Source organism: Moschus berezovskii, chromosome 4 (genome assembly GCF_049115385.1).
Source record: "Moschus berezovskii isolate FMDL1 chromosome 4, NW_MosBer_1.0, whole genome shotgun sequence".
NCBI classification, from domain to species: domain Eukaryota; kingdom Metazoa; phylum Chordata; class Mammalia; order Artiodactyla; family Moschidae; genus Moschus; species Moschus berezovskii.
The window spans coordinates 64,718,093-64,736,997 of NC_142463.1; the positions used below are offsets into that span (position 1 = coordinate 64,718,093).

General features: G+C 40.7%; 1 protein-coding gene across 7 annotated transcripts in view; it reads right to left on the minus strand.

Annotated features, from left to right (window-relative positions):
* Window positions 1-18,905, minus strand: part of ODF2L (outer dense fiber of sperm tails 2 like) — a 75,110-nt gene that overhangs the window by 43,059 nt on the left and 13,146 nt on the right. The window contains exon 2 of one of the 7 annotated variants that reach the window (XM_088835453.1): window positions 1,227-1,283. The exons of 1 other annotated variant lie outside the window; for it this stretch is intronic. The gene's annotated coding sequence lies outside the window, so the exon portion shown is untranslated. Of the gene's footprint in view, window positions 1-10; window positions 138-218; window positions 371-1,226; window positions 1,284-18,905 lie in introns of those variants that run through there. 5 more of the 7 variants (XM_088835455.1, XM_088835450.1, XM_088835454.1 and 2 more) reach the window with 5 other exon arrangements.

The following is an 18,905-nucleotide window of genomic DNA, read 5'->3' on the forward strand; positions in this document are numbered from 1 at the left end:
CTTAACTCACCACGGCCACGGCCCCAACCAGAGACCCTTAAAGCCACCCGCGGTAACCGACCCTCCGCCGCGCAAGCCCAAGCTTTCCCCTCCAAAAGCAGGCCGTCGCTTTCACCACTGCGTCATCACGCCGCCGTGACGTCAGGCCGCCGCCGGGTCCGCAGGGGCCCCGAAGGCTGACGCTGAGTGAACGTTGGAGCAAACCCTGGCGAGCATACCTGTGCTCCCCAGCCCTGTGTGGGCCAGCAGGGAGCGGGATGCGGGGGGCCGTGCAGTGGATGAAAGCTGGGAAGTGAGGCAAGGACGCGACTCCGGAAGCAGGCGAATTCCCAGAACGGCCTGAGTGAAAGAACGCGCGGCGGGGAGCAAGCGGGACAAAAGCGGGTTGGTAACCAGCAAGTAGCTTCTCTGGCAACGGCCGCCCCGCCCCTTCGGTCGGGCCCGCGGCGGCGCAGCCAATCGGCGGAGCTCAGGACAGCGCGCGCCGGCGGCCGCTGCTGGTGTCGGGAGTGAGGGGCGGGGCGCGGGGAGGCGTCCTCGATCTGAGTTCTCCCGGTAAACTCCCGCACCCCCAACCTGGGGTCGCACAGAGTCGGACGCGGCTGAAGTGACTGAGCAGCAGCAGCGCTTGTGTATAGTTACCGAAAGTCTTAACTGTTGAGTTCACCCAGAAAGGGAAATAAGGCCGATGCATTCCAAATCTTCTGACACTAGGCTTGTATCATCAAAAGTGTCCTCCTTTTCTTTTTTAAAGGGGGAAATTTGAGAAAAAAACCAAGGCAGTCGCGACTGGAAGAAAGTTCGCTGTAAATGTAAACAGCGAAAAGCCGTTTATCGGAGGTAATTCTCTGGGCCTCTGTTTTGTCCTGTTAAGTGAGAGACCGGACGGCTACCTCCCAGCCATGTTTATTAGTATCCGTGCTACAGCCAGCTGATAATTTATAAATTGAACAAGGCAAAATTCTACTTGGAAAAATTTAAAAAACAAAAAAGTTATCCAACGCTTCAACCTAACGTTAAAAATCGTGGGTATCACATTAGGTTCACAAATAAACTATCAACTGAGCAGTTTAACCGTGGCATACCTCTTATTGGTTTCACTAAAGAACAATTTCCATTGATGGTTCCAGCAATGCTCCCCCAGCCTCAGTACAAGTTCACAATACATTAACTTCCATATATGCAAATGTTAAAAAGCACTAGGAATTGCACGATTAAGTACCTACTCTAATTGATGGATCATGACCTTTGGCAAGTCAACTTCTCTGAGCTAGTCTTCTCACCTGAAAAAAAAAAGTAGAATTGAGGCAAGCGTGCATGCTCAGTCCCTCAGTCGTGTCCAACTCTTCGAAACCCAATGGGCTGTAGCCTGCCAGGCTACTCTGTCCATGAGATTGTTCAGGCAAGAATACTGGAGTGGGTTGCCATACCGTCCTCTAGGGGATTTTCCCCACCCAGGGGTTGAACCCCCTCTCTTATGTCTCCTGCATTGGCAGGCAGGTTCTTTACCACTAGCACTACCTTGGAAGCGCTTTCTGAGCCACCAGCTTTTGTTTCAGACTGTACAGCAAGGTAAAAATCGCAGCATTAGAATCCGTATTCAGCGTTCTATGTACCCCCTTGGTGAACCTCTTCTGAGCTGGGATGAGAACAGAGTGGCTTTCTCTAGCAGCTGCAGATACATTCTAGTTGCAGAATGGCTTATGGACTGTATCATGGTTCATGTCAGTCCTGTTCGACTCTTTGCAACACCACATGGACTGTCTTCTCTGTCCATGGGATTTTCCAGGCAAGAATACTGGAGTGGATTACCATTTCCTACCCAGGGGATCTTCCCGACCCAGGTGTTGAACCTGAGTCTCCTGTGTCTCCTGCATTAGCAAGCAGATTCTTTACCACTGAGCCACTGGGAAGCCCTCTCCTGGGAAGCCCAAGAAGCATAATTCTTGGGGCCTTTCTAGCACTAAACTAGGATTCTAGCTAACTTTGCTAACTTGTCATAGTTAGAAAAATAACTGTACACAGAAGTTAGGCTTTTGTTAAGAAAAATACTTATTTAAATTGTATTGGTATTATATGTTGTTTTATTGTTTACCACCTGTATAAACATTCAAGAGGAAACATTCACAAAAATCTCAGAATGATTATATAAGATTCTTATATTAACTTATTTAACTGAATTGTCCAGGTAAAGTAAATATAGCATCCCTCATCAGCTGACTCTAATCTTTTCCTGAAATCTGGTTGGATAGAGAAATTTTGGATAGAAATATCTTTTATTCCATTTTTACATAATGGGAAAACATTCCAGTCTATCAAAAACCCCAATTTCCCCAAATATCATTAAATACTTGACCACCTGTGAAACAATCTGCCAAAGATTTCTGCATAATTTAAAGCAAAGGCCAGTATACTTTTTCTGTAAAGCGTACACTGTAAATATTTTCAATTTTGTGAGTTATACAGCCTCTGTCATACTTAACTCTGTCACTGTTGCGTAAAAGATGCCATAGAAGATACATAAGTACTTGGCTTGTCAGTGCTCCGATAAAACTTTATTTACAAAAATGAATACCAGGAGAGATTTGGCCTATGGGGCATAGTGTGCAAACCTCTGATATAAAGCATTCTAAAACATCAAATGCCTAATAAGCATTAAACTCATTAGTGGGACATTTGTGTGTAAGATGCAACAATGTGGAGCTGGATAAAAATTATGTTTGTTTTTTTTTCCCCCAGCAGTGTTGGATAAAATTTGTGTTTTTTTCCCCTCGTGGCAACAAATGCACACTATAATGTAAAACCACAAACAATGAACTAATAGGTTAAAGACACTTGATGAATAGAAATACTTGGCAAAATAAAAAAGCAATTTAAAAAATAGTTTAGTGGTACAATAAACTGTTTACAAAGATGGCCTCCCAACAATTCTTCTCAGGTCTGTACGCGCGTCACTGCTGCTGCTGCTGCTAAGTCACTTCAGTCGTGTCCGACTCTGTGTGACCCCATAGACGGAAGCCCACCAGGCTCCTCCGTCCCTGGGATTCTCCAGGCAAGAACACTGGAGTGAGTTGCCATTTCCTTCTCCAATGTGTGAAAGTGAAGTCTCTCAGCCGTGTCCAACCCTTAGCGACCCCACGGACTGCATCCTACCAGGCTCCTCCATCCATGGGATTTTCTAGGCAATAGTACTGGAGTGGCTTGCCATTGCCTTCTCCGGTACGCACGTCACAAATGGAGTCTATTTTCCCTCCTCTTGAATTTGAACAATACAGTGTAGTGAAAGAGTGTTCCTAGACTGGTTCCAGGCCTAGACCTTGGGAGACCTAGAAGGTTCTGCTTTCCTCTCTCGGAAACCAGTACCATATAAGAAACCAAATTACCCTGCTCAGGAAGGAGACCCAGCCAGATCCTGGCTGTTTGAGCCTCTCACCTGAGGTGCTAGACCTGTGGTCCAATTGACTTTCAAGTCACAGCCTTGTTCCCAGGTGAATACAGCTGAATTAGTGACCCTAGCCAATGCAACATCATGATCCAAAGGGACGCAAATTGAAACTACTTTCATTTTGAGGGAATAAGCAAATATATCCCAGACTATTTAGACCCCAGAAATTTCAGCGAGATATCAGAATTCTCAATTGTCACAGAGTTTAAACCACCCTCCCCATCATCCACAAATTGTATGAATTCTTTCCAATTTGTTTTAGTTTTCTTTGGTTGTTTTATCAAACTTAGTGGTTTGAAACAACACCGTTTTATTTGTTCTGAACTTCAGGCAGGGTTCAGCTGGGTGGTTTTTTTTTTTTTTTTTTTGGTCCATGGGGCAATACCTGGGGTTTCTCACTAAGCTGCAACCAGATTGTTGCTGAAGCTGGACTATCCATGATGACTTTATATGTCTAATGACTTGGTGGGTTCACTTGAGGGGCTAAGACCTCTTCCACCTCTATCTATGTGGCTCTCTATGTGATACCTGAGTTTTTCCTCATGGCAACTGTATCCCAAGAGTAAGTGTTCCAAGCAACAAAGGCAGAAACTGCAGATCTATGGCCACATAAGTTACACAGAATCTCTTCTGCTGCATTTTGTTATCTGAAATAGATCAGAGAGTCAGCCCAAATGTGAGATATTCCATCTCTGAATGAGATAGTGTCAAGGTCCATAGCATCTATGGGAGACAATTTACTACACAAGGCATCTATGGTATGTGCTATTTCCTGATCATCGGGTCCTGTCAGTACAGTATCGTAAACAGAGTAGACAAAAGTGATGTTCCATAAGGTGATAAAATCATCATGGTTCCTGCACACTAAATTATGAGAGGGAGTGAAAGAATTATCAAAGCCTTACATAAATAAATACTCCCTCATTCTCTCACTTCCAAATGAAACTGAATAGTATCAATTGTTCTATGCATATTAGGATGAGTAAAAGACATTTGTTAGAGTGATATCTGCATATTAAGTGCTAGGAATTGCATCTAATTCCTAGGAATTGCTAGAAATCAACATTTTAGACAATTCATTCATCTTCTACATAGGTCAAATGGCAGATTAAATGGGAGTGTGGTCAGAATCACCACCCTGCATTTTTTGTCTTTGCTGTTGGCACTAATCACTAGAATTTCCCCAGGAATATGGTGTTGCTTTTAGTTTACTCTTTCTATAGAAAAGGCAGCTCCAAAGCTTCCAACTGGGCTTCCTATTTTAATAGCCATGAGTTAAAAAGACAATGATAAGATATTGTAAATCTCCATTAAGGTGATGAAGTTTAGGTCTCTTCATATCTATCAATTTTTCATTATCATGTAGATTGTTCATCCATTTCACTGTAGGGACACCATGATCAATTATTCACAGCTAAAGATGCCTCTTAGTCAAATGACTATAATTAGTGCTCTGGCCCTCCTGCCTATCACCATAACCACAACTACCTCATCTCTGATGGTCAAGTGTGGTCATTTGACCTCTGCCATTTTTGGATTCTACTATGTTTATTAGGAATTGGGGACCCCATTAAATGGCATAATCTCCTAATTTCATCCCTGGGCTTAGAGGATAGCAGCTACAGTGCTTTGAAAGGATTTTGGCATTCCTCCCCACTATTTTCTCCATGCATTAGTGAAGAGAAGCTCTTCTGGGCTTTTTCAGGACGTATTTGGAGATGGATGACTGGGTCGCACATGATAAATCTGTTCCAACTATCCTATCTCCTTAAATCTTTTAAATCAATCCTCTAAAATATATTGAGAGAGTTCTAGAATTTCAACTTTATTTTAGTGAAGGCCACCACTGTGTCCAGGTTTCAACCAAAAGGCTAAGAAAATCTTTAGAATCATCCCAGATGCTCATGATAAATCTATGGTCTCTGGTAAAGTATAGTTATTAAAACATTTTGCCTCATCAAAAATTGTAATCTTTCATGCCTTTTCCAACAGCTTTGGAATTCATTATCATATTCCATAGGTTTCTGCCAGCACAGATAAGCAAATTCTTGTTATTTTTTTTTTTTCTGTGAAAGCCTTTTCCTAGGCCAGACTTTTTACTCATGCCCTAGAATATACTGAGAGCCAACACTGTAGATCTATACTAGTGGTTCTTGACTTTTTTTTTTTTTCTTGGAGTCAAAACGAGGTGTGGGAGGGTAGTACCAGCACCTGGTGGGTAGAAGCCAGGGATGCTGCTAAACATCCTTAAAGGAACAGGACAGCCCTCACATAAAAAAAAAAAAAATTTTTCTTTCAGTCTAAATGTCTATAGTGATGACATTAAGAAACCTTGGTTCAATATGGAGAATACACTAGTCACCTATAGCTATTGAATATTTAAAATGTGACTGTTTCAAATTGAGATATGCTTTAAGTGCTAAATACACACTGATTTTGCATATTATGTTGGCTTAAAACTCAACATTCAGAAAACTCAAATTGTGGCATCCAATCCCATCATTTCATGTCAAATAGATGGGGAAACAACGGAAACAGTGGCAGACTTTATTTGGGAGGGCTCCAAAATCACTACAGATGGTAACTGCAAATGAAAGACACTTCATTTCAAGCCATGAAAGACGCTTGCTCCCTGGAAGAAAAGCTATGACCAACCTAAACAGCATATTAAAAAGCAGAGACATTACTTTGTCAACAAAGGTCCATCTAGTCAAAGCTATGGTTTTTCCAATAGTCATGTATGGATATGAGAGTTGGACTATAAAGAAAGCTGAGCATCAAAAAATTGAGGCTTTTAAACTCTGGTGATTGAGAAGATTCTTCAGAGTCCCTTGCCTGCAAGGAGATCAAACCAGTCAATCCTAAAGGAAATCAGTCCTGAATATTCTTTGGAAGGACTGATGCTGAAGCTGTAACTTCAATACTTTGGCCACTTGATTTGAAGAACTGACTCATTGGAAAAGACCCTGATGCTGGGAAAGATTGAAGGCAGGAGGAAAAGGGGACGACAGAGGATGAGATGGTTGGCTGGCATCACCGACTCAATGGACTTGAGTTTGAGCAAGCTCCAGGAGTTGGTGATGGACAGGGAAGCCTGGCATGCTGCAGTCCATGGGGGTCACAAAGAGTCAGATATGACTGAGTGACTGAAGTGGACTGAATAATATATTAATAATTTTATATTGAATACATATTTAAATTATAGTATTTTGAATATATGGAATTAAATAAGATATATCATTATACTTTAACTATTTGTTTACTATTTTTAATGTGGCTACTAGAAAATTTTAAATTATGTATATGGCTCACATATTTCTACTGGGTAGTACTGGTTTAGAAGGATAAAGAAATGATAACACTGAGTTATGAGAAGGTAAATTCCTCAGTTGATATTATTTCAGAATTTTCAAATAAGACAGGACCAGCCTCATAAGACAGGGAAGGAGGAGTTTTTCAGAAAGTCCAAAACTCTGTAAGGTCTGTGTATCAAGATGACAGAATTATCTAAGTCTATTCAAACAGCTTCACGACAATTCTCAAGATCCAACTCCTTTTCAATCATAGGCTTAATTTTTCACCTTGTCAGTTTGTTTGTTCAACTTACTTTGTAACTCATGTCTTCACAGCGTTAATATTTGATTTAAATATGTATGCTGGCTCAGCGGTAAAGAATCTGCCTGCAATGCAACAGACCACCTGCAATTCAGGAGATGTGGGTTTGATCCCTGGGTCAGGAAGTTCCCCTTAACAAGGAAATGCAACCCACTCCAGTATTCTTGTCTGGGAAATCCCATGTACAGAGGAGTCTGGTGGGCTACAGTCCATGGGGTCACAAGAGTTGGACATGACTTAGTGACTAAACCAACACCACCATGTCATCCCAGCAACCCACAGAGATGTTTTTAAGGCAATCACAGAAGCCTTCCTGACCACTGTGCTGTGCTGTGCTTAGTCACTCAGTTGTGTTCAACTATTTGGGACACTGTGGACTGTAGCCCTCCAGGCTCCTCTGTCCATCGGATTCTCCAGGCAGAATACTGGAGTAGGTTGCCGTGCCCTCCTCCAGGGGATCTTCCCAACCTGGGGATCCAATCCAGCTCTTGAGCTTGTTGCATTTTTCTTCAAGCCTCTTAATACAGTGATAAAGATCAAACCCACCCCATAATGTTTGTATTCTTCATTTCTGCCATTCTCATCAAAGGCTTGCCTTTAATAACTACTTATTTCCTGATCACTACAGGTCACTTTTAAACTGAGTTAAAATTTATATTCAATAAAGTGCACAAAACAGATATTAAATTTTCAGAACATGAGTTTTGACGATTATATACACCGATAAAGCCACTACCTAAAACAAAGATTTAGAAACTTACATCAAGCTAGAAAGTTTATTTGTATTCCTTTCCAGTTTATCAACCAAAACTACCTTCACTCCTTCTTAACACCTGTATGCACACCGAGATAACCATTTTCTAATTCCTGTCACTAGAGGTTAATTTTGCCTATCCTTGGTCTTTATATAAATGCAATCATACATTATATATTATTTTGTATCTGGCTTGTTTTATTCAATATATATGTTTTTTAGATGCATTCGTGTTCTTGCATTATTTTAGTAGTTTGTTCCCTTTTATTCCTGAGTAGTATTCAGTTATATGAATATATCACAATTTATCAATCCTCCTCTTGATATCTATCTAGGTAGTTTGCAGTTTTGGATTATCATAAATAAGGCTGCTACAAACAATCTTATAAAAGGCATTTATGAACCTGTTTTCATTTGTTTACCTCGAAGTGGAATGGCAACCCACTCCAGTGTTCTTGCCTGGAGAATCCCAGGGAAGGGGGAGCCTGGTGGGCTTCCGTCTATGGGGTCACACAGAGTCGGACACGACTGAAGTGACTTAGCAGCAGCAGCAGCAGCAGCAGGGATATACATATCTTTAATTTTATAACAAAATGCTATATTCATCTTCAAAGATTGTGCCAGCAATGTAATTAGAGTTCTAATTCCTTCACATTTTTGCCAATATTTATTATAGTCACCTTTTTTACACTATTTTAATGGATATGAAGTGGAATCTCATTGTGATTTTAATTTGCATTTCCCTGATAGTGAACAATGTTATTGAGCACTGTTTTAATAGTTATGGGCTATATGTATATCTTTATAAAGTTTATAGTTATGGGCTATATGTATATCTTTATTCAAGTTTTTTGCCCACCTTTATTGGGTTATCTTTTTATTACTGATTTGTAGGAGTCTTTTATATTTGTACTATTATCAAATATAATATGAATATTTCCTCTTAGTCTGTATTTCAGTTCAGTTCAGTTCAGTTGCTCAGTCGTGTCCAACTCTTTGGAACCCCATGGACTGCAGCATGCCAGGCCTCCCTGTTCATCACCAATTCCCAGAGTTTACTCAGACTCATGTCCATTGAGTCAGCAATGCCATCCAACAGTCTCATCCTCTGTCATCCCATTTTCTTCCCACCTTCAATCTTTCCCAGCATCAAGGTCTTTTCCAATGAGTCAGTTCGTCACATCGGGTGGCCAAAATATTAGAGTTTCAGCTTCAGCATCAGTCCTTCCAATGAACAGTCAGGACTGATTTCCTTTAGGATTGACCGGTTGGATCTCTTTGCTGTCCACGGGACTCCCAAGAGTCTTCTCCAACACCACAGTTCAAAAGCATCAATTCTTCAGAGCTCAGCTTTCTTAATAGTCCAACTCTTGCATCCATACATGACTACTGGAAAAACCATAGCTTTGACTAGATGGACCTTTGTTGGCAAAGTAATGTCTTTGCTTTTTAATAAGCTGTCTAAGTTGGGCATAACTCTTCTTCCCAAGGAGTAAGAATCTTTTTATTTCATGGCTGCAGTCACCAACTGCAGTGATTTTGGAGCCCAAAAATTAAAGTCTGTCACTGTTTCCACTGTTTCGCCATCTATTTGCCATGAAGTGATGGGACCAGATGCCATGATCTTAGTTTTCTGAATGTTGAGCTTTAAGCCAACTTTTTCACTCTCCTCTTTCACTTGCATCAAGAGGCTCTTTACTACTTCTTCGCTTTCTGCCATAAGGGTGGTGTCATCTGCATATCTGAGGTTATTGATATTTCTCCCAGTAATCTTGATTCCAGCTTGTGCTTCCTCCAGCCCAGCATTTCTCATGATGTACTCTGCATATAAGTTAAATAAGCAGGGTGACAATATACAGCCTTGACATACTCCTTTCCCGATTTGGAACCAGTCTGTTGTCCCATGTCCAGTTCTACCTGTTGCTTCCTCACCTGCATACAGATTTCTCAGGAGGCAGGTAAGGTGGTCTTATATTCCCACCTCTTGAAGAATTTTCCACAGTTTGTTGTGATCCACATGGTCAAAGGCTTTGGCATAGTCAGTACAGCAGAAGTAGATGTTTTTCTGGAATTCTCTTGCTTTTTTGATGATACAATGATTGTTGGCAATTTGATCTCTGGTTCCTTTGCCTTTTCTAAATCCAGCTTGAACATCTGGAAGTTCACAGTTCTTAATTATGTCTTTTGATGAGTAGAATTTTAAAATTTTTGATACAATATAATTTATCAGTGTTTTTCCTTTTATGGTTTTATGCTTCATAACTCCACATTTGCAAAGATATTCTATGTTTTCTTCTAAAAGTTTTATGATTCTAAGCTTTTATATTTAAATGTATGATTAGTTTTTTGTAAGAAATGAAGTAGGATTTGAAGTTAACTTTGATATATAGAGTTATCCAATTGTATCTAACTGGTATCTTAGTCAGTTTGGGCTGCTATAACAAAAATAACACAGACAGGGTGACTTAAACAACAGAAAGTTATTACTCACAGTTCTGGAGGTGGGGAAATCCAAGATCAAGATGCCTGCTGATTCCTTTCCTTGTGGGAGCCCTCGTCCTACTTTAGAGGTAGATCATATCCTCCCAGGAGAGAAAAAGGAAACAAGCTCTCTCATATGTAATTTAATGAGGGCACTAATTCTATAATATGGGGTCCACGCTTATGACCTAATTATGTCCCAAAGGCTTCATCTCCATATACCATCACATTCTTAAATATGAATTTTGGGGAGAACACAAATATATAGTCTGTAACACTGGGCAACATGCTACCTGTTGTTGAAAGGAAGTCCTTACCAGAACCCATTCGGAGAGGTAGTAACCCAGTTTCAGACTAACTTGTTCAAGCTGGTTTTAGAAAAGGCAGAGGAACCAGAGATCAAACTGCCAACATCCACTGGATCATTGAAAAAGCAAGAGAGTTCCAGAAAAACATATATTTCTGCTTTATTGACTATGCCAAAGCCTTTGACTGTGTGGATCACAACAAACTGGAAAATTCTGAAAGAGATGGGAATATCAGGCCACTTGACCTGCCTCTTGAGAAATCTGTATGCAGGTCAGGAAGCAACAGGTAGAACTGGACATGGGACAACAGACTGGTTCCAAATCGGGAAAGGAGTATGTCAAGGCTGTATATTGTCACCCTGCTTATTTAACTTATATGCACAGTACATCATGAGAAATGCTGGGCTGGAGGAAGCACAAGCTGGAATCAAGATTGCTGGGAGAAATATCAATAACCTCAGATATGCAGATGACACCACCCTTATGGCAGAAAGCGAAGAAGTAGTAAAGAGCCTCTTGATGCAAGTGAAAGAGGAGAGTGAAAAAGTTGGCTTAAAGTTCAACATTCAGAAAACTAAGATCATGGCATCTGGTCCCATCACTTCATGGCAAATAGATGGTGAAACAGTGGAAACAGTGGCTGACTTTATTTTTTTGGCCTCCAAAATCACTGCAGTTGGTAACTGCAGCCATGAAATTAAAAAATGCATACTCCTTCGAAGGAAAGTTATGACCAATCTAGACAGCTTATTAAAAAGCAAAGACATTACTTTGCCAACAAAGGTCTGTCTAGTCAAGGCTATGGTTTTTCCGGTAGTCATGTATGGATGTGAGAGTTGGACTATAAAGAAAGCTGAGCACTGAAGAATTGATGCTCTTGAACTGTGGTGTTGGAGAAGACTCTTGAGAGTCCCTTGGACTGCCAGGAGGTCCAACCAGTATCCTAAAGGAGATCAGTCCTGACTGTTCATTGGAAGGACTGATGTTGAAGCTGAAACTCCAATACTTTGGCCACCTGATGTGAAGAGCTGACTCATTTAAACAGACCCTGATGCTGGGAAAGATTGAGGGCAGGAAGAGAAGGGGACAACAGAGGATGAGATGGTTGGATGGCATCACCGACTCGATCGACATGAGTTTGGGTAAACTCCAGGAGTTGGTGATGGACAGAGAGGCCTGGCGTGCTGTGGTCCATGGGGTCACAAAGATTCAGACATGACTGAGCGACTGAACCGAACTGAACTAAAACCATTGGAGATCAGGCTGGGAATAAGCATGAGATAAGGTTGAAATGCGTTGTTACACTAACATAGTGATTAGCAGCAAGGGCTTTGAAAACATTCCATCTGCATTTGTGTTTTCTAGCTGTGAGTCTTGGTGCAAGTTACTTTATTTGTAGAACACATAGCCCTGACCTTGATAAATCATGATTTCCCATAAGCAGGAGGTATTAATAAACAATGATTGTTTTAAGGTTCAAAGCACATGATATAGAATTAGAATGATTAGCCATCTCTTTTTTTTAAGACTTAATTTTCTTAGAGCATTTTTGGGTTCACAGTTAAAATTAAGAGGAAGAAACAGAGATATTCTATATATTTTTCTGCCCCACACATGCATAGGCTTCTTCATCAGCAACACCTCTTACTAGATGGAACATATTTGATGACAATGAACCTCAACTGATACATCATGATCACCCAGAGTCCATAGCTTTAATTAGGTTTCACTCTTGGTGTTGTGCATTCCATGGGTTTGGACAAATATATGGCATGTACTCACCTTTATAGTACCATACAGAGTATTTTCACTGCCCTAAAAATCCCTTGTGCTCTGCCTATTCATTTTCTACCGCAAAAACCCTTAACAACCACTGATCTTTTCACTGTTCCCACAGTTTGGACTTTTTAATATATTTGGAATCATACAGTATGTGGCCTTTTCAGATTAGTTTCTTTCACTTTGTAATATCCATTTAAGTTTCCTCTACATTTTTTCATGGTTTGATAGCTCATTTCTTTTTAGTGTTGAATAATATTCCATCATCTTGATGTACCATAAATTATTTATACATTCACCTACTGAAGAACATCTCAGTTGCTTCCAAATTTTGGCAGTTAGGAATAAAGCTACTCTAAACATCCATGTGCAGGTTTTTATGTGGACATGCATTTCGAAATCCTTTGGGTAAATGAGAGAGGAGTGAGACTGCTGGATCTGATTATCGGTTTTCGCCCAGATACTGTCCACAGAAGTTGGCGTCTTCAGGCATAAACTTTCTTAATAAACAGAAGCAATTTAAATCTAATGGTATAAAGATGCTGTGTGGTAACAGAAAGTACAGACATTATTTTATTGTTTTATCATTCCAAAATCTATCTACTATATAATTAGAAATTAGGAAAGTTAACTATCTCAAGAACATTCAAAAAATAATGGACCCCCAGGTGTCAAATAGGAGAGGGCAATGGCACCCCACTCCAGTACTCTTGCCTGGAAAATCCCATGGGCGGAGGAGCCTGGTAGGCTGCAGTCCATGGGGTCGCAGGGAGTCGGACACAACTGAGCAACTTCACTTTCTTGCAATGGAGAAGGAAATGGCAACTCACTTCAGTGTTTTTGCCTGGAGAATCCCAGGGACGGGGGAGCCTGGTGGGCTGCCGTCTATGGGATCACACAGAATCGGACACGACTGAAGTGACTTAGCAACAGCAGCAGCCGCAGGTGTCAAATATGAAGAAAAATATTCATAAGAAGATAGAATGTGGTCTTTGGAGGCAGAAGATTAGTAACTCAGGGATACAAATATGAAATTGGCGTAGTTAGTATATTATGGTTAGTATGTGCTTTAAGAATAGCTTAAGAAAACTAAAAGATTAACTTTGTTTTTTTTTAATTATTTTATTTTTGACTTGTGTGCTATGAATGGACATTTTTAAAATAGATCTTTTCCTGCTAGCTTATTGAAATCAACATGATCCTTTTGTACAGAAAATTACTTGGACAAAATTTTTTCAAGGAAATGAAAATATTAATTTGTTCATCAGAATATCATACATTTACTTATTAAACCAGTTACTGTACACATTTTCAAACACTGACTTGCACTTTTTAGAAATGCTTTGGAAAAACGAACATCAGACACCACTTTCGACCTCTGGTGTTGGAGAGTCCCTTGGACTGTAAGGAGATCAAACCTGTCAATCCTAAAGGAAATCAACCCTGAATATTCACTGGAAGGATTGATACTGAGGCTGAAGCTCCAGTACTTTTTGGCCACCTGATTTGAAGAGCCGACTCTTTGGAAAAGACCCAGATGCTTGGAAAGATTGAAGGCAGGAGGAGAAGGGGATAACAGAGGACGAGATGGTTGGATGGCATCACCAACTCAATGGACATGAGTTTGAGCAAACTCTGGGAGATGGTGAAAGACAGGGAAGCCTGGCGTGCTGCAGTCCATGGGGTCGTAAAGAGTCAAACACGACTGAGTGACTGAACAACAACAAGGCTATTTTCTGCAGAACATTTGTCAGTTGCAAGATTTTTGGTGGGAAGTAATTGGATACCTAACTAATGATGGCTTGAAGAATCAGAGCTTACTTTACACAGTTAGAAGTCTGGAGTTGGGCACTCCCTGCTTGGCTCAGCTGTCGCCAGTGTCATCAGCGACATAGGCTCTTTCTACCTTTCAGCTCTGCTGCCCTTCACTTTTTGACTGCCCTCTTCACCAAATGACCACAGAGGCTTTCCCAGCCTCTGTCCCTTACAGGAAAGAAGGGTAGGCTCTTTGTAGACATTTCTTTTCTTTTTCAGGGAGGAAAATCTTTTCTGTGAATGATTCCAGCACCACTTCTTCCTTCTCCTTCATCTCTCTCCTGCTAGGAGACTACTCCTTAGATTATTGGCTGGGATCAGGTTACACAGTACCTCAGTATGAGGGAGCCTTGGGAAAAGAAACATCAGATATTTCTGACTTCTGTTCTGCCAACAATAAAGAGAAGGAAGCTGACTATTGTTTAGGCAACTAATAGTGTCCAAGCAGTTGCCACACACCAGAGGAAGGCCATAATTAATATGGATTAATATTTACTAAACTCTTACTCTGACCTAGACACAGTTTTAATCATTACATATATAATTTAAATTTTACAGATGTAGAAACTGAGGCATGGAGATATTTAAAAGCTTACCAAAGGAAATGCAACCCACTCCAATATCCTTGCCTAGAGAATACCATGGGCAGAAGAGCCTGGTGGACTACAGTCCATGGGGCCACAAAAAATCAGACACAACTAAGCAACTAACACATAAGGCCATTCAGCCAGTAGAAAGCAAAGCCGGGATTTCTATTCAGGAAGCCTAACTTCAAAGCCCAATCATTTAACCATGTAACCACTGCTTCTACATAATACAGTACAAGATTAAAGATGAATGCCAATAAAAATTTATAATTGAAAACAGAAGTGGTAGAAACTTTCAACATATCCTTAGCCTCTAGGATTTTAATATTTTGGCTTGATCCACTGCTTAATAAGCAACCTACAGTGTGTGACTTATCGCTGTAGTTGATATTATGATAACTCATCCTCAGGGAGATAAAACATGTATGTGATATAATAACATTTAAGATAAATTATGACACTGGAAAAATTATTTATTCTTTGTTAAGAAGATAAAGTGCTTCCTGAAAAGTTTCTTTTAAAACATCTGTCAGGTTTTCATAACCATTGTTTTAAAAATGCTCTTAATATTTTTGTAATATTGATCTTAGCTAAAAATGTATCGTTCATTGCACATTTTCTGGGAAAAATATCAATAACCTCATATATGCAGATGACACCACCCTTATGGCAGAAAGTGAAGAGGAACTAAAAAGCCTCTTGATGAAAGTGAAAGAGGAGAGTGAAAAGGTTGGCTTGAAGCTCAACATTCAGAAAACAAAGATCATGGCATCTGGTCCCATCACTTCATGGGAAATAGATGGGGAAACAGTGGAAACAGTAGCTGACTTTATTTTTGGGGGCTCCAAAATCACTGTGGATGGTGATTGCAGCCATGAAATTAAAAGACGCTTGCTCCTTGGAAGGAAAGTTATGACCAACCTTGATAGTATATTAAAAAGCAGAGACATTACCTTGCCAACCAAGGTCCGTCTAGTCAAGGCTATGGTTTTTCCCGCGGTCATGTATGAATGTGCGATTTGGACTGTGAAGAAAGCTGATCGCTGAAGAATTGCTGCTTTTAAAGTGTGGGGTTGAAGAAGACTCTTGAGAGTCCCTTGGACTGCAAGGAGATCCAACCAGTCCATTCTAAAGGAGATCAATCCTGGGTGTTCATTGGAAGGACTGATGCTAAAGCTGAAACTGCAATACTTTGGCCACCTCATGTGACAAGTTGACTCACTGGAAAAGACCCTGATGCTGGGAGGGATTGGGGGCAGGAGGAGACGGGGACGACAGAGAATGAGATGGCTGGATGGCATCACCGACTCGATGGACATGAGTTTGAGTGAACTCTGGGAGTTGGTGATGGACAGGGAGGCCTGGCGTGCTGTGATTCATGGGGTCGCGGAGAGTCAGACACAATTGAGCGACTGAACTGAACTGAACTGAACCAATTATAGGATCATATTAAAGAACTGATTGATTTTTTCCTTTTTCCTAGTTCAGTTCAGTGGGATGGAGGATGAACTCTGAGACCTTAGCTATGCCCAGCTAGTTAAAGAGAAAAGAACAACTTTAGGAAATAGAAATGACATGTAACAGGAGAAGTAATGGTAAAAGAATAAATGCTTTGACTTTGAATTTAGAGAAGATGGAGAGATGATTTGGAGTGGCTTTTGAAACCATCCAGAAAGAGAAGTGCCTGAGCCAGAATAGTGTTTAAAAGCTCTCATTGGCCTGAATCCCTCATGGGGAGAAGACTATGTATGTCTGTGGTTGAAGGGGAACCCTTTTAATCCTCCACTGTGCCTGGTCTCTGAATGATGCCAAGGATTCAGAGGGGCAGGGCAATGGCTCTGTATGAGGCCAGGCAGGGATTTTTGTTGTAGCTGACTGGTTGGTTTTCCTTTCGAAAGTAAGGAAAAGAGAGAAAGGACAAGAGATGAAGATCCCTCCAAACAGAAAGAAGCTGAGGCAGCTTGGGCACCAGGCTGCTCCATGGTTGTAGAAAATTATTTTTAAAATGCTGATGCCTTCCTTCAGTGATGTAAAAGCTTTATTTTTGTTCTGTGACATAAATACCTCCTTAGCTTCCCCTATGAACTCTTCAATAAAATTTAAATTGCTCACAAACACAGTATGTACATAGTTCTTTGGAAACTCAAGAACACTACATTTGAACAATGTGAAGAACAGAAGCAACATGTGTGGGTCTAGGAAAAAGGAGTTTCAAGATCAAGTGTCCAAGCAGTTGCAGAAGTCTTAGTGTTCCACAAGCCATTGAATTGACAGAGATAAAAGCAAGTTACAGGTAGGTCTCTGACGAGCAAGAGAATTCCAGCTGACAATAACTGATAATTATATTGATAATAATAACTATAGCTACCATTTATAGTACACTTATGGATAAGGCATAAAGAATCACAGCCTTATGTTACAAACATGGAATATATTTTTATGTCATTTAAATACAGGTAACTACAGCTCTCAGGTGGTTTTCATGTCATTGTTTCCCAGTTAATCTTTTCTGTTGTCAGTCAGCATCATGCTAGGTACTTTTGGGCAAAGAAGTATTCCTTGATTCTTCTCTTGATAAGGATACCAACTGAAAGCCTTTATTTCATCTTCAGAGCAAAAATATTCAACAGAGAAGGGAAAGGCTAAAAGAAGACAGCCAAAACTGTTGTCTGAGCTTTGTCCTTTTCAACGGCATTCAGCAGTAACTCCTTTGCTGGCCCCTGCTTACACCTTTGCCTTCTCACAAAAAGTCTAATCGTCAGATCATGTCACTCCCCTACATTCACCATTTCCTATTTCATGGGTAAACTCTAGTCTTTCCCACAAGCTCTGGCTGAATGAAAACAGATTGCCATGTATTTCTCCAGCAAAAATGGGTTGATTTGGGATTGACAGAGAACTGCAATTTGGGATCTGTCAGTATACTTGCCTTGAGAACCCCATGAACAGTATCAAAGGGCAAAATGATAGGATACTGAATGAGGAATTCCCCAGGTCGGTAGGTGCCTAGTATGCTACTGGAGATCAGTGGAGAAATAACTCTAGAAGGAATGAAGGGATGTACCAGTTGTGGATGTGACCGGTGATAGAAGCAAGGTGCGGTGCTGTAAAGAGCAATATTGCATAGGAACCTGGAATGTTAGGTCCATGAATCAAGGCAAATTGGAAGCGGTCAAACAGGAGATGGCAAGAGTGAACATAGACATTCTAGGAATCAGTGAACTAAAATGGACTGGAATGGGTGAATTTAACTCAGATGACCATTATATCTACTACTGTGGGCAGGAATCCCTTAGAAGAAATGGAGTAGCCATCATGGTCAACAAAAGAGTCCGAAATGCAGTACTTGGATGCAGTCTTAAAAACGACAGAATGATTTCTGTTCGTTTCCAAGCCAAACCATTCAGTATTACAGTAATCCAGGCCTATGCCCCAACCAGTAACGCTGAAGAAGTCGAAGTTGAACGGTTCTATGAAGACCTACAAGACCTTTTAGAACTAACACCCAAAAAAGATGTCCTTTTCATTCTAGGGGACTGGAATGCAAAAGTAGGAAGTCAAGAAACACCTGGAGTAACAGGCAAATTTGGCCTTGGAGCACGGAATGAAGCAGGGCAAAGGCTAATAGAGTTTTGCCAAGAGAACGCACTGGTCATAGCAAACACCCTCTTCCAACAACACAAGAGAAGACTCTACACATGGACATCACCAGATGGTCAACACCGAAATCAGATTGATTATATTCTTTGCAGCCAAAGATGGAGACGCTCTATACAGTTAGCAAAAAAAAAGACCAGGAGCTGACTGTGGCTCAGATCATGAACTCCTTATTGCGAAAATCAGACTTAAATTGAAGAAAGTAGGGAAAACCACTAGACCATTCAGGTATGACCTAAATCAAATCCCTTATGATTATACAGTGGAAGTGAGAAATAGATTTAAGGGACTAGATCTGATAGAGTGCCTGATGAGCTCAGGACGGAGGTTCATGACATTGTACAGGAGACAGGGACCAAGACCATCCCCATGGAAAAGAAATGCAAAAAAGCAAAATGGCTGTCTGAAGCGGCCTTACAAATAGCTGTGAAAAGAAGAGAAGCGAAAAGCAAAGGAGAAAAGGA